The following is a 12621-nucleotide window of genomic DNA, read 5'->3' on the forward strand; positions in this document are numbered from 1 at the left end:
CCTGTTGCTTCCATGACAACAAGCCCGAGCTAGCCTGCTGGAGGATGGGAGACACGTGGTCCAGTTCCTCTCATCACCTCATCCCTTCCAACCTCTAGAAGTAGAGCGGGCCTTCTGTCCCGCAGATGATCACAGACACGTTAGGGAGCCCAGCCCAGATATGCAGAAACCCCGCTGAGCCACAGATTCATGAAGTAAATATATGCTTGTCATTTAAAGCCATTAAATTTAGGGGTGGTTTGTTACACAGCAATAGCTTACTGGTAAATGAAAGGTCACATATGCATTGATCTTTTTAACCCTCGAGTCCCACTTTTTGGAATTTACCCTGAAGATACAATTTCATAAACCTAGAAACACTAATGCACACAATTACTCATTATGGCTCTATTTTTAATAGCAAAATGTTAGAAACACCCTCAATTTCTACTCACAAGAGATTGGTTGAATAAACCGTGGAACTTGCACACAGTGGAGTACTATGCAGCTATAAACATGAAGATAATTTCTATAAAGAGAAACGGTGATCTCTAGGCTATATTAGCAAATTAAAAAGCAAAGTACCACGTAGTATCTATAATATGCTCTCTTTTATCAAAGAAAAATGAAGAGACGAGAAAATATGTGAATATAAATTTATAAAGGAAAACTAGTTAGATTCATTTCTGGTTAGAAGTGACTAAACATGGATATATAGGAGATGAATGGAAATGGGGTGACGCAATGGGGGTGGGAGCGAGAGTTCTCTTTGGTCTCCTTTTTTATATAATTTATACTCTTGGCCCGTATAACATTTTATAGAGTCAAACAAAGATAAAATTTGATCCAAAATATTGAACAGGACGGCAAACTCCAAAAGTGAACACAAACAGAAGCAGACGAACCTAACTACGTATCAAGTTGATAATTCTGTTGCTCAAATGACTTTGTGTTATCATCTTCTCTTGAATGTGGCCAGTCCTAGTGACCTCTTTCTAACGAACGGAATATGGCAAAAGTGATGAGATGTTCCTTCTGAGATTAAATTATAAAAGATCGTGACTTTTGTCTTGCTAACACTCTCTATTTCTGGCTCTTCTCATATACTTACTTTGATGGAGAAGGCCACCTGGCAAGGAACAGCGTACCATCTGGTGACTATCCAGAGAGGAACTGGGACATTTATCTTAATACCTTTAAGAAACTAAATCTTGCCAATAAGACCATGAGTGAGCTTGGAAATGGAACTCTCATTCAAACCTCCAGAGGGACCCAGCTCCGGATGGCACCTTGAATGAAGCCTGGGAGTGACTCCAAATCAAAAAGCCCAGGTAAGCCACACCTGCATCCACAGAAACTGTGAGAAACAAACACTGTTGTTTTATGCAATTAAGTTTTGGGTAGTTTGTTAAGCAGAAACAGGTAGTGCTAAAATATAATGATAGAGAAAGGGAATTAATTCAAGTAATATTTGAACATAGTTCTTTATTTGAACCCTCTTAATTGAATATACTCTAGAAGAATTTCAAAGCACTTCAGAGAAGAATTTCTTTGAAGAACCTCAAAGAAATCCTGAACTTTAATGGATAGGTCTTTGATAGTCAGATTGGTGTAATTCTGAAATGATTTCCTGTGGCTTGGAGGAAAGAATGAAAGAGCAAGTATTTTGATATTTGGAGAACTGAGGTTCTCGCAGTAGAGTCAGAGAGACAGAAAAGAGGAATGGGGGATACGTGGAAGAACTTCGTGATGTTAGATTTGAATTGCGGGCATTAAAGATGAACTCACACATACCGTTGCTTCTCTGACAGGTCCTAGAAGCCGCAAAGGCCCTGGAAGTAATGAGCACACCTTGGACTCAGATCTAGGTTTCTAGATGCCATTTTCCATGGACAGGAACTAGGATGTCTTGGAGAAATGGCAGATTCCAGGGGTGTAGCAAGGAAAAGTCACGATGAGCCTTGAACATTCTATCACATTAGAAAGTAAGGCAGTTCTCAAAGAATGAGGACGATGTACAACAGGATGCAAAGACCAGCTTGAAGGGGCTCCCGCTGGCTGAATCTGAGACCGTTTTAGCATTAAAACATGTGAGTGAATAACATATGAGACACAGAGAAAAGCAGTGGAAAACTCTTCTTTATCAAAGAATACTAACTAATAAGTATAAAAAATTGATACGTTTTCAAAAAAATATATGTTGCAACTACCTCTGAGATATTTGTTTCTGGCAAGGACCATTAATGGATACCAAAACTACCGGGTAAAAGTTCACTGGAGAACAGGATGTGTTTACAGTCCCCAAGTGTCACCCCCCCAGCTTATGTGTTATTCACACAAAGAAAATGGTAGATCAGTAGACCCCCACCTTCACCAACTAACCAACCTGGCGTGCCCAGTGATGGGACCGAGTGGCATTATGATGTGTCCCTTGAGGTGATGAAATGGGACGCATATGCCTTTGTAACATGACTGCCCAAAAGGTTTGCTCTGAATCTGGTGGTAAGGACACCACTGGACATACGCAGATCGTGCGACATTCCACGACACGATTGGAATGGACCCTTTAAACATGCTGATGTTATCGAAAAGGAAAAAAAAAGGCAAGGGGCTGTTCTAAATCAAGGGAGACAAAAGAGGCATGAAAACCAAATGTGAAGTATGACCCTGGACTTAAAAAAAAAAAAATAACTTAAAGGACGTGTTTGGGACAACTGGGTGCACTTGAAAATGGACTAAACTTAGATGATGTTATTGTTGTATCGATGTTAAATTTCTTGGCTGTGAAAATGGTGTTGTGATTACAGGAGAATGTGCTTGTGCTTAGGTAATACATGTTGAAGTATTTAGTTGAGTATCCTGATGTCTGTCACTTACTTTTAAATAGGTGGGGGAGGGAGGGAGAGAAGGAAGAGTAAACAAACATGGCAAAATGAAGCGAAGGGTAAACAGGTATTGTTCTTACAACATTTCTGTCAGTGCGGTATTTATAGAACTTAAAAGTTGAGGAGAGATGATGTTGCCATCTCCTTCACTGGAATTTAAGGAGCTCAGTTAAGCCAGTTGGTGTAGCATTCATTGCTCGATGGTTTAAGGCTGCCTGGACACTCGCTGTCTCTTTCCAGCTGGATGACAGTGGACTGGCAACTGGCCCCCTCTGGACTGCACTATCTTCCTTGCAAATGAAGACCTTACTGAGTATTTAATACTTTGAGGGGGTGATGGTGAGGACGAGAGTGTCAATGAGACAAGGTGCCATGTGGTGTGTGGAGCTTGGGGCAGGCACTCCTTTAGCCCAGGGGAAACGGACTTGTGGTGCACACAGTAGGCGCCTGAGGAAGGTCAGATTCTTCCCCTCCTCCCTCAACACCCCACTATCCTGTGTGAAGGGTAGGTTATGTTTGAAGCCGCATTCTGTCAAACTATGGTCCCCAGCAAGGGTCCCACTCTTGGAGCCACCAGACTTGTATGGGCTGGGAGAGACTAAGGTCCTCCTCTCTCCCTTTGGGGGTGGGTACCGCTCCCTCTCAGATATCTTTATCCCGGCCCCAAGCTCAGGACCATCATCCCTACCCCCTTATCTAGGGTAGCTCCAAGGTATGGAGGAGGGAATTATAAAGCTATTTGCTAAACTATCTTTGGACGTTCTCTCTCACTCCTTGGCTACCCCACCCTGATTTCCTGGCAAGGGTTCTGGATGTTATTTCATCTGGAATTACTGGAATCGCACTGTCTCCTGTCAGCTTTCTCTCTCTCTCCCCCGGCTCTCCTGGGTGACAGGAACGATGGATGGTCCAAGTTGCCAGAGCCGTGACACCACACAGTGCATATGCACTGCACAAATGCACACACACGTACTACACGCACACACTGCACGTGCGTGTGAGCTCCTCTCTCTGTCCCTCTGCCTCCTTCCATCTCCACGTCTCTGTCTCTTGCTTTACTTTTCTCTCCCCCTTGTGCCTGTCCGCCTAAATATTTTTCATTCTTGACTCTTTTCTATCGCCGTTGCCACCGTTCTCCATCATCGAATCTCTGTGTTTCTCAGTCTCTTGTCCTCTGTTTCTTGCTTGCATTTTGTTTCTCTCTATATATCAGTCTCTTTCTTTGTCTACCTTTTTAACTCTCCAGGGACATTTTCACCCTAATATTTCTATATTCTAAGTGCAGCATTTCCCTCTTTAGCTCTCCAGGATATCAGGACTGTTGCTTTTGGGGTCCGCCTGCCTGAAAGCAAATCCTTACTCTGAATTAATAAGTGGGCGTGTGACCTTCCTTAACTTCTGTTTCTCGGCATCCTCACTTCTGCACTGGGAATGACAATAGGACCTCCCGTATGAGGTTTTTGACCGATTAACAAAGTGGTACATGCAAGCACTCAATCAAATCTCCACACTGCTCGCCTTGCTCTACAAAGCCCACTCTTGCCTCTCTCCAACCTCACCTGCTTTGATCCCTGCTTCCTTCACCTGCTCCAGCCTCATGCTGGACACAAGCTTGTTCCCTCTCCCAAGCTTTTGTTTTTAATGATCTTCTACTGGAAAGCTTTCCTTGGAGACTTTCACAGTACCTACCTGCCATATCATTCAGGCCTCCCAGCAAAGGGCAGTGGTGGCTTTAAAATACATCCTCTTATTCTCTGACACTCCTCCCATCCAAAGGCAAAGCCTTATTCCCCTACCCACTGAGAGTGAGCTGGGTGTTGTGACAGTGCGCAACTCTTGAGACTAGGTCATAATAGGCATGGGAGTTCCCCTCTGCTTTCTCTCGGGTCACTCACAAGAGTGGAGCCCACTGCCAGGTTGTCAGGATGCTCAAGCAGTGTTCTGGAAGTGTGTATGTGGAGAGGCCCTCAGGCCACCCACTGACAGTTGGCACGTACTCCCCAGGTGTGTTTGTGAGTCACCTTGGGAGTGAATGCTTCAACCCCAGGTGAGCCTTCAGCTGAAACTGCAGCCCCTGCCGATGTCTTGGTTGCATCCTCACAGGACACCTTGTGCCAGCATCACACAGTTTTGGGTCATTTTTTGGTTATTTATCATGCTGCAATATATAGTTAATACACTCTCCATTCCTTTCCTCTGGTGCCTTGCTATATTTCAGTTTACTGATTTTTGTCTCTCTCTCTCTCTCTCCCCCACTAGGTGATAAGTTCCATGAAGGCAGTGGCTGTGTCTGTGCAAATCACCGCTGTGTCCCCAAGGCCTGGCATGTGAAGCTCGCTGTGTAACTGAGGCATGAGTGAAAGGGAGCCAGAGATTTCAGGCTCGGCCCAAGAAACTTGCCTCCTGTGGATCTGTCTCCCTAGAGGAGGCAGGAAAGCTTGCCCAACTCCCTTTCCTGTTTTTCTGCATTGGGTTTCTTGCACTTTCTGTGGCTTTCTGCTTGGTTTTATTCTTGGATGCCTAATGTTGGGGGGTGGTTTCGCAGTTAAAGTGTCACCCGTGGGAGGAAGGGCTCTGCATGCTTTCTCCTCTAACAAGCCACATCTTAAGGGGTGGGGGGGAAGCTCCCCTTCTCAGCAGGGATGAAAATAGCCTGACTGCAGGATTCTGATGGAGGCGGGAAGTGGGTGCCGCGTGGCCAAGGACCGGGGCAGCGCTGTTCTCTCTGGGCCCCTGGAAAGGTGCACCCCTCTGATTCCCCACCCACCCAGGAACCACCGCCCACTTTGTCGTTTCTCTATCCTTCCACCCCGTCAGCTATTAATTCATTCTCTATCGATTATTTACGTCTCTATTTATATCTACATGAACTCATTCATCCATCCTACACCTTTATACTTATTAATTAAATCCATTTATCCGTCTATGCATTCATCATCACCAACCCTGTAGTCATCGATTATCCATCCATATATTTTTAATTTCATCCAAACATTCTAGTGCCCTTATGTTAATTAATGAACTTACTCATGTAACCACGTGTCTATTTATTACATATTTTAATTCATTAATTCATTCGCTAATTTACTAAACCTTCGATTCAGTTCAAACCCCTAAGAATTTACTGTTAGCCCACTCTGAGCCAGGTGTCATGTCAGACCTGTCGCCAGTTCCATCACCTGGACCCTTAATTTTGCTGAGCTTCAATTCCGGCGACAGCGTAGGTAAGTGTGAACCTGAGAACGCAGTGACGCGGTGCCTTGATAAACTTTAAAGCAGCAGTCTCCAACCTTTTTGGCACCAGGGACCGGTTCTCCCATGAGAATCTGATGCCTGATGATCTGAGGTGGAGCTGAGGTGGTGATGCTAGTGCTGGGGAGCGGCTGCAAACACAGATAGAGGTTTGCTGGCTCGCCTGTTTCCTAACAGGCCACGGACCAGTACCAGTCCACGGCTAGGGGAAAGGGGACCCCTGCTCTAAAGTGGGCTGTGATAGTGTGTGTGTGTGTGAGAGAGGAAAGAGAGAGGAGGAGGAGGAGGAGGAGGGGGAGGGGGAGGGGGAGGGGGAGGAGGAGGAGGAGGAGGAGAGGGAGAAGGAGAAGGAGAAGGAGAAGGAGAAGGCAGGGTATATTTTAGATTTCCCATCCTGCAGCCTGGGATCATCTCTGGCATTTTGTTGTGACCACAGACAGTAGCTGGCTTTCTGCCTCCGTAGTGCTGACTATGCTTATTATAACTCGGGGGCGGCGGGGGGGGGGGGGCGCAGGGGGTTGGGAGTCCTTCTTCCCTGAGAAGGAAATGATTCCTGTCTCGTTTTCATCAGGGGAGTTATGTAGATGTTTTAAACATCACCCCATTCCCCCTCTTCCACCCATCCCAGCAAATTTCAGATTCCCAGGCTTGAGTGCATCTTCCAAGTTCATTATCCAAGAACTATTGCCTCTTGGGGAAAGTTGGTGGCTCTGGAATAAGAGAGGCCTGGTTTCCAGTCCCTGCTGAACTCTGTGTGACCCTAGGCGGTTGCTTCACTTCTCTGAGCAATAATGCCATCGCTGGGAACATCACCGGGCAGTATGGGTGCCTGGTACCAGGTGGCTGTTTTCACTCTAGGGGATGGTGTGAGCCTGTGCGTGTGTCCCCTGGACTCTGCTTGAGACCAGTGGATGGAAATCTGATGTGGTTTCTTTTATTCAACTTATTGGGTCATAGGCCCCAGCGGCTTAGAAGCAGATGGGGGATTCTCTCTCGTGATCAACATCTATAAAACGTCCTTTCCACTTAGATTTGCCGTTTATAAAGCAGGATCTGGGCTTCACCCCATTTAATTATTACTCTGTGTGTGAGGTGGGGGTGTCCCTGCACCCCTTTCTCTACCACAGTCTTACTGTTAGAGCACCAGGGCTCTTAGAATTGGTCTAGTCCAGGGTCTCAAACTGGAGACCCACAGGCTGCTGCCTCTAACCTGGTCCAACTCAATTCGGAAAAGCAGAGACTCAGTGAACCCATGTGGAGAAGCCGGTGAAAAGCTGGGCCCCAGTGCCCTCTGGATGGACCTCGAGAAGACTGGTCGGCAGTCAGCATCCTTCCGGTCAGCCTCAGTCTCCCGTTCCATCTCTTCCTCACAATGAGCCCGGCTGTCCTTCGCACAGACTGTTCCTTAGTTTTAAAATTCTCTTCCCCTCACTTTTTACCCAGATAATCCCTATTCACCTTTTAGGTCTCGATCCCAGACTGCATTCTGGGAATGCCTTCCCTGACCCATCATGGGCTGGGAGGAGGGAGACATTCCTCCTCTTTAGTCCCATAGCCTGCTATGACCCCCATGCAGAGTCCTCAAGGGTCTGTCTTGAAGTCCACGTCTGTTTGCTTGTCTGCCTCTCTTGCTGGACTGGAAGGTCCTTAGAGACTTGATGTGGGCCCCATTTACTCCCTGATCTTCGGCCCTGAGGTAACAAATGCAGAGACATGGCCAGAGGCATTTACTGAATAAAGGAGGAGAGGGAGAGACAGAGAGAGAACCAGAAGGGGGAGGAGGAAGAGGGGAAGGAGAAGAAGAGAGAAAGAGAGAAAAAATGAATTTGGGCACAAAACTTGGGTTTCATCCCTTGTCAGCCAGCGTGTTTGTTCAGCCCCATCAGAATACAGCATCTGAGCGACCCCCGTAGGTGAGAAGCAGGACACAGTGTCTGTGCCGTTCCTTTGCCAAATAGACAGCATTTGGCAATGAAGAGGGCCCGGTCTTGGAGTCCAGAGACCTGCTTGCAGATCCCTACAGGACCTGGGAGAAACCCTCTCCTCTTCTCTGGGCCTCAGTTTCTGTATCTGTAAAGTGGGAACTTAATCCAGATGCCCTGGTCTGAGTGTCTGGGTCTCTGAGGATATTTGGGGATACCTTCGTAGAGGAGGGAAGCCTGCACAGCTGAGGCAGCATGCATTCTAGGCAAAGGCGGGGAGCCGGGCCCAGATGTGCAGGAGAGCAGGAGGAAAACCGGGCTGGAGCACCAGCAGCAGGAAACTGAGGCTGAGGCTTGAGCTGTAGTAGATGGTCCAGGGGGAGCTCCACTTCTCCAGGGGGGGGGCCCACCTACCTCCTCTCCTTGACCCTGGCTTTGACCTCAAGATGTTTTCGGTTGAGGGGTGCCGATCCGCCCTGCTGGATCTGAAAGCGCAATTTCATCCCTCCAGATTTGCATAGAAAGCAACTCCTGGTCCCTGCTCCATCACTCTTCCTGGCCAAGTCTCAGAACTCAGTTCACACCAGGCGAAATATTTGGACACCCAGAAAGCATTAAGTAATTGGTGGATTTTTTTTTCCCCCTTTTCCACTTGCGTTTGTTTGTTTCCTGCAGGGTTGCCTGACACCAGCCAGCCTTGAACTGAGTCCTGTTCCTTCGCAGCCAGGACCCAGGGAGCCCAGCCCAGGATGTGCACAGAGGCAGTTGTCTGCCTGGCGGCCAGTGTACACAGACAGCAGTGGGTGCTGAGGAGTGCCCAGGATCTTCAGGGGAAGTCAGGAAATGGGAGCAGGCCCCTCCAAACAGCAGCAGATGGTAACTCCTCTGCAGACTATACCCCCACCATGGCATAGTGGAGGGTAGTTCAGTTCATGAAAAGAGCATCTTACACGCAGGGACGTTAATGAACCCAGGGGCCCTGGGCCTAAGAGACCTCGGCCTCTCCCAAGTCATTTCGGTTCTTCACATCTCTGTTTTTCCCTCATTGGTTAAATGGGTGGTTGTTGTGGTTGCCAGATATAGCAGATAAAAACAGAGAACACCTAGATAGGTTGGAATTTCAGATAAATGATTTTTTTTTCAGCATAAGTATATACCATGCTATATTAGGAACATACGTATATTAAAAATGTATTTTTTGTTTCTCTGACGTTCAAATTTAATGGGGCATCCTGTATTTTATCTGGCAACCCAAGCTGTTGTAACAATAAAGGGAAACGATGTGTACATGCACTTTGCGTGGTGCTCCTAACCCAATAGAAAGTGGTCAGAACCTGGAAGCTATGCAATTAGAGTCAGCCAGGAACACTAAATATTAAATACTGATATGAATTACTATCAATTAGCTAATGTTAATTAGTCTTAACTAATATTAATTAAGCAATACTAATACTAAAATACATCTTTTACTGAGTAGCTACTACATCCTGGGCATGTCCTTTGCATGATTACTTCATTTTCATCGCAACACTCAATGTAGCAATGACACCACTGTCCCCATTTTACTGCTGTGAATTCCAAGACTCAGCAAGATTAAATACTATCAAAGCTGTGACCTAGATTGTTAATAGTCAGAGCCCAGTTTTGAGGTCTAGAAAAGGTTACTTGCTGGAATTCCTTCACCAACTCTGCGAGTAGATACAATTACAATCATACAATTACAATCGTTCTGCTGTTACAATTGTCTCTATTTTGCAAATAGGAACACCTAAGACTTGCCCAAAGCCATACCTGTTTGTCAGAGCCTAAATGAAGCTTCAAACCCCAACAGTTTGGCTCTATCCTGACCTTAGGCTGCTTCTCTGCATTGTGTACAGATAGAATGAGTGTAAGTGGAAAATATCCCAAGAGTACAGAACACAGGGCTACCAAGCTGGGGCATAAGTCACACCCGGCACGTCACCATCTGCATCTCATTTAATCTTCCCATCAGCTCTGTGAGCAAAGTGATCATCGTTTTCATTTTAGATGGAGCCCGAGGCTTCCCTCACTATACACAGTGAGTCAGCCTCAGGACAAATGTTCACAGAATCCCAGAAGTGAGTGCCGGAAGGACCTGAGGTTACTTGGAAGGTTAGCAGGTGGAGTCCAGACACCTGGACTCCAACAGAGAAGCTTGGACACTTCTGGCTGTGTAACCTTAGGTAAGTTACTTGGCCTCTCTGGCAAGTGTCTCTGTCTACAAAATGGGAGTGATAACAGTACCCGCCTCTAAGACAATTACAATCTTTAAGTGACTCAGTCCATGAAAATCACCCAGCCCAGTGCCTCCTCGCACATATCGTCTTTGTTTGAGTTCCTTCAGAGCAGAGATTGAGAGGTAAGGACCCCAGTGCAGGTGACTCCTTTGGGAGGTGACATGAGGAATCCCCCACAGGGGAGCAGGCAGAGGGACAGGGAAGGGAGGAAACCAATACAGAGTGTGCTAAAGAACAGGCGGCTATCTTTGGACATTGGAACTCAGTCCTGCTGGGACTCCCCCACCCCACCACCGCAGGAGACTGCACAGGACACACCTCAGAGCTGTCCCACCCCTGGCAAGGCTGCTGGGGTACTAAGCCTCCAGCTCCTGTGGATCATTGTTTGAGGGCTGCTCCCAGGGAAACGAGTGCTTCAATATCCCTAGCCTGACCCACTGCACAGGCTCAGTGGGCCCTGTGGGCCAGAGAGAGCCCCTGGGCAAAGGCGGCAGCCAGTTATAGGATCGGGGGGCCTGGGAATCGTGAGTGACACGCAGACATGGGCAAGGTGCCTACCACATTTATACAGCATCCCCAAAAGACTTAATTTAATTTAAATTCGAAAGCATCCTTCTGCTAAGACAGTAACAATGGCAACAATAAGAATAATTCAGGCTGAAAACCAGGGACATGATCTGACCCTGTTATGGAACACCTGGCTCAGTGTTCTTCTCCAAAGCTGACAACAGGGTACCTGGCTGTCCAGAGAAGCACCCCAGATCTCCCTCTGCTCCGAGGAGGATGTGGGGAGGCCGTCTGGGTTCCAGGAACTAGTGCCACTGAAAGGAGAGGACACGCCCATCCTTCAGGCCTGCACAGCCCGCTGAGGCCAAGGCGTTAATTGCAGAGGCAGAAGGCCCATAAAGCATGCTGGGCGGCCGCTGTTGGAAGGCAGGGCCTGTCGGGGACCAGCACTCAGCTTTGATTTAGCATCTGAGCAAACACTGAAGAGGAGAAAGGGGAGTAGGAGGGGGCTCCATTGGGTTGGGCAAATATACTCATTCTAAGTAGTTGGAATGTGAGGGTATCATCCACCTTGGACAAAAAAGAGAATTACTATTTAGATTACTATATACAGCACCTCTGAGTCTGTAGCACTTTGCATGGCTTATCTTATTGTTGTCCCCACACACACCCGAGGAAAGATTACTTTATTACGATCTTTACGATGAGGGAGTGGAGGCTCAGAGAAGGAAAGCAACTTGCTCAAGGCCACACAGCAAGGAATAATGAGAGCCTAGCACTGAGTTCAGAACTCTTGCCGGGCAATTAGCACTCCCTTTCCCAACTTAGGTTACAGGAATAAAAGTTGTTTGGAGACACACTGGGAGGCGGTTAGTGAGGGCCAGTGGTTAGCCTGGGTCCTCTGGAATCAGATTACCAGTCTTATTTCTGGGTTGTCCAGTTTTTGTCAGCTGTGTGGCTTTTATCAAGTGATATAAACTCTCTGACTCAGTTTTCTTATCTCTAAAAACGGGACACAAATAGTAAGTGCTTCCCTGGGTTGTTCTGAGGCTTGAATAATGTCAGGTCTCTAGAATAATTAATCGATGCTCCATAAATATTTCAGCTCTGTTGGGGGAATTTGCAGGGAGCTCTTAGAGGTGGAAGAGCTTCCAATGGTGGAAGCCCAGCCATTGTGCAGGTCAGACCTCCACCAACCACTTTCGGAAGCCTCCTCCCTGGACTACTGAGGCGGTACCAGAGCAGGGTAGCAGACAGTTTCCTCATCGTCACGTCATCCGGTTGGCTTTCAACATGTGGCATGCAGGTTCATGCTAAACACTTCACCTGCCTCATCCTACAGAACCATAACTACGCCCTCCGAGCAAGATGCTCCTAGCTTCGCCATTTTACAATTGAGCAAACTGAGGCTCAGAGAGGCAAGACCTCTTGCACAATTTACACAGCTGCTAAGCACTAAAGCCAGAGACACAGCCCGGGACCACCTGATCCCAGAGCCCAAGAGTCCACCTATCATCAGCTAAGGTGGGACATGTGAATTTCCTCCTGCAGATGTCTAGTGAAATCACTGAAGGCGGCCCTGTTGCTCTGGGCAGATGGGGACCTCAGGACCCTACTGAGCAAGCCTCGGAGAGACTCTGGTTGTAACTAATCAGCCGGAACGGATGCTTCCTTTTTGTCCTGCTGGACATTGGTGTCGTAGTGGACACCAAATCCAGGAGCTTCACAATTCCCAGAGCCCTTGGTCCTGTCGGTCCCCCTCCTCCCCCAACCAAACTGCAGCTCTGTTCAGAAGAGCCTGTCTCCAGGAACACGTCA

At 47.4% G+C, this 12621-nt stretch overlaps 1 long non-coding RNA gene across 2 annotated transcripts; it reads left to right on the forward strand.

Annotated features, from left to right (window-relative positions):
* The first annotated feature begins 1108 nt into the window (after nt 1-1108).
* Nucleotides 1109-9275, forward strand: LOC118602885. Of its 2 annotated transcripts, none has more exons than XR_004950946.1 (3): nt 1109-1310; nt 5124-6088; nt 8714-9275. It is a non-coding gene; the product is annotated as an uncharacterized LOC118602885 (long non-coding RNA). The 2 variants fall into 2 exon arrangements; XR_004950947.1 differs by lacking the exon at nt 1109-1310 and adding an exon at nt 1817-2069.
* Nucleotides 9276-12621: the final 3346 nt, after the last annotated feature.

This window comes from Rousettus aegyptiacus, unplaced genomic scaffold, assembly GCF_014176215.1.
Source record: "Rousettus aegyptiacus isolate mRouAeg1 unplaced genomic scaffold, mRouAeg1.p scaffold_m13_p_5, whole genome shotgun sequence".
In the NCBI taxonomy this organism is placed as follows: Eukaryota; Metazoa; Chordata; class Mammalia; order Chiroptera; family Pteropodidae; genus Rousettus; species Rousettus aegyptiacus.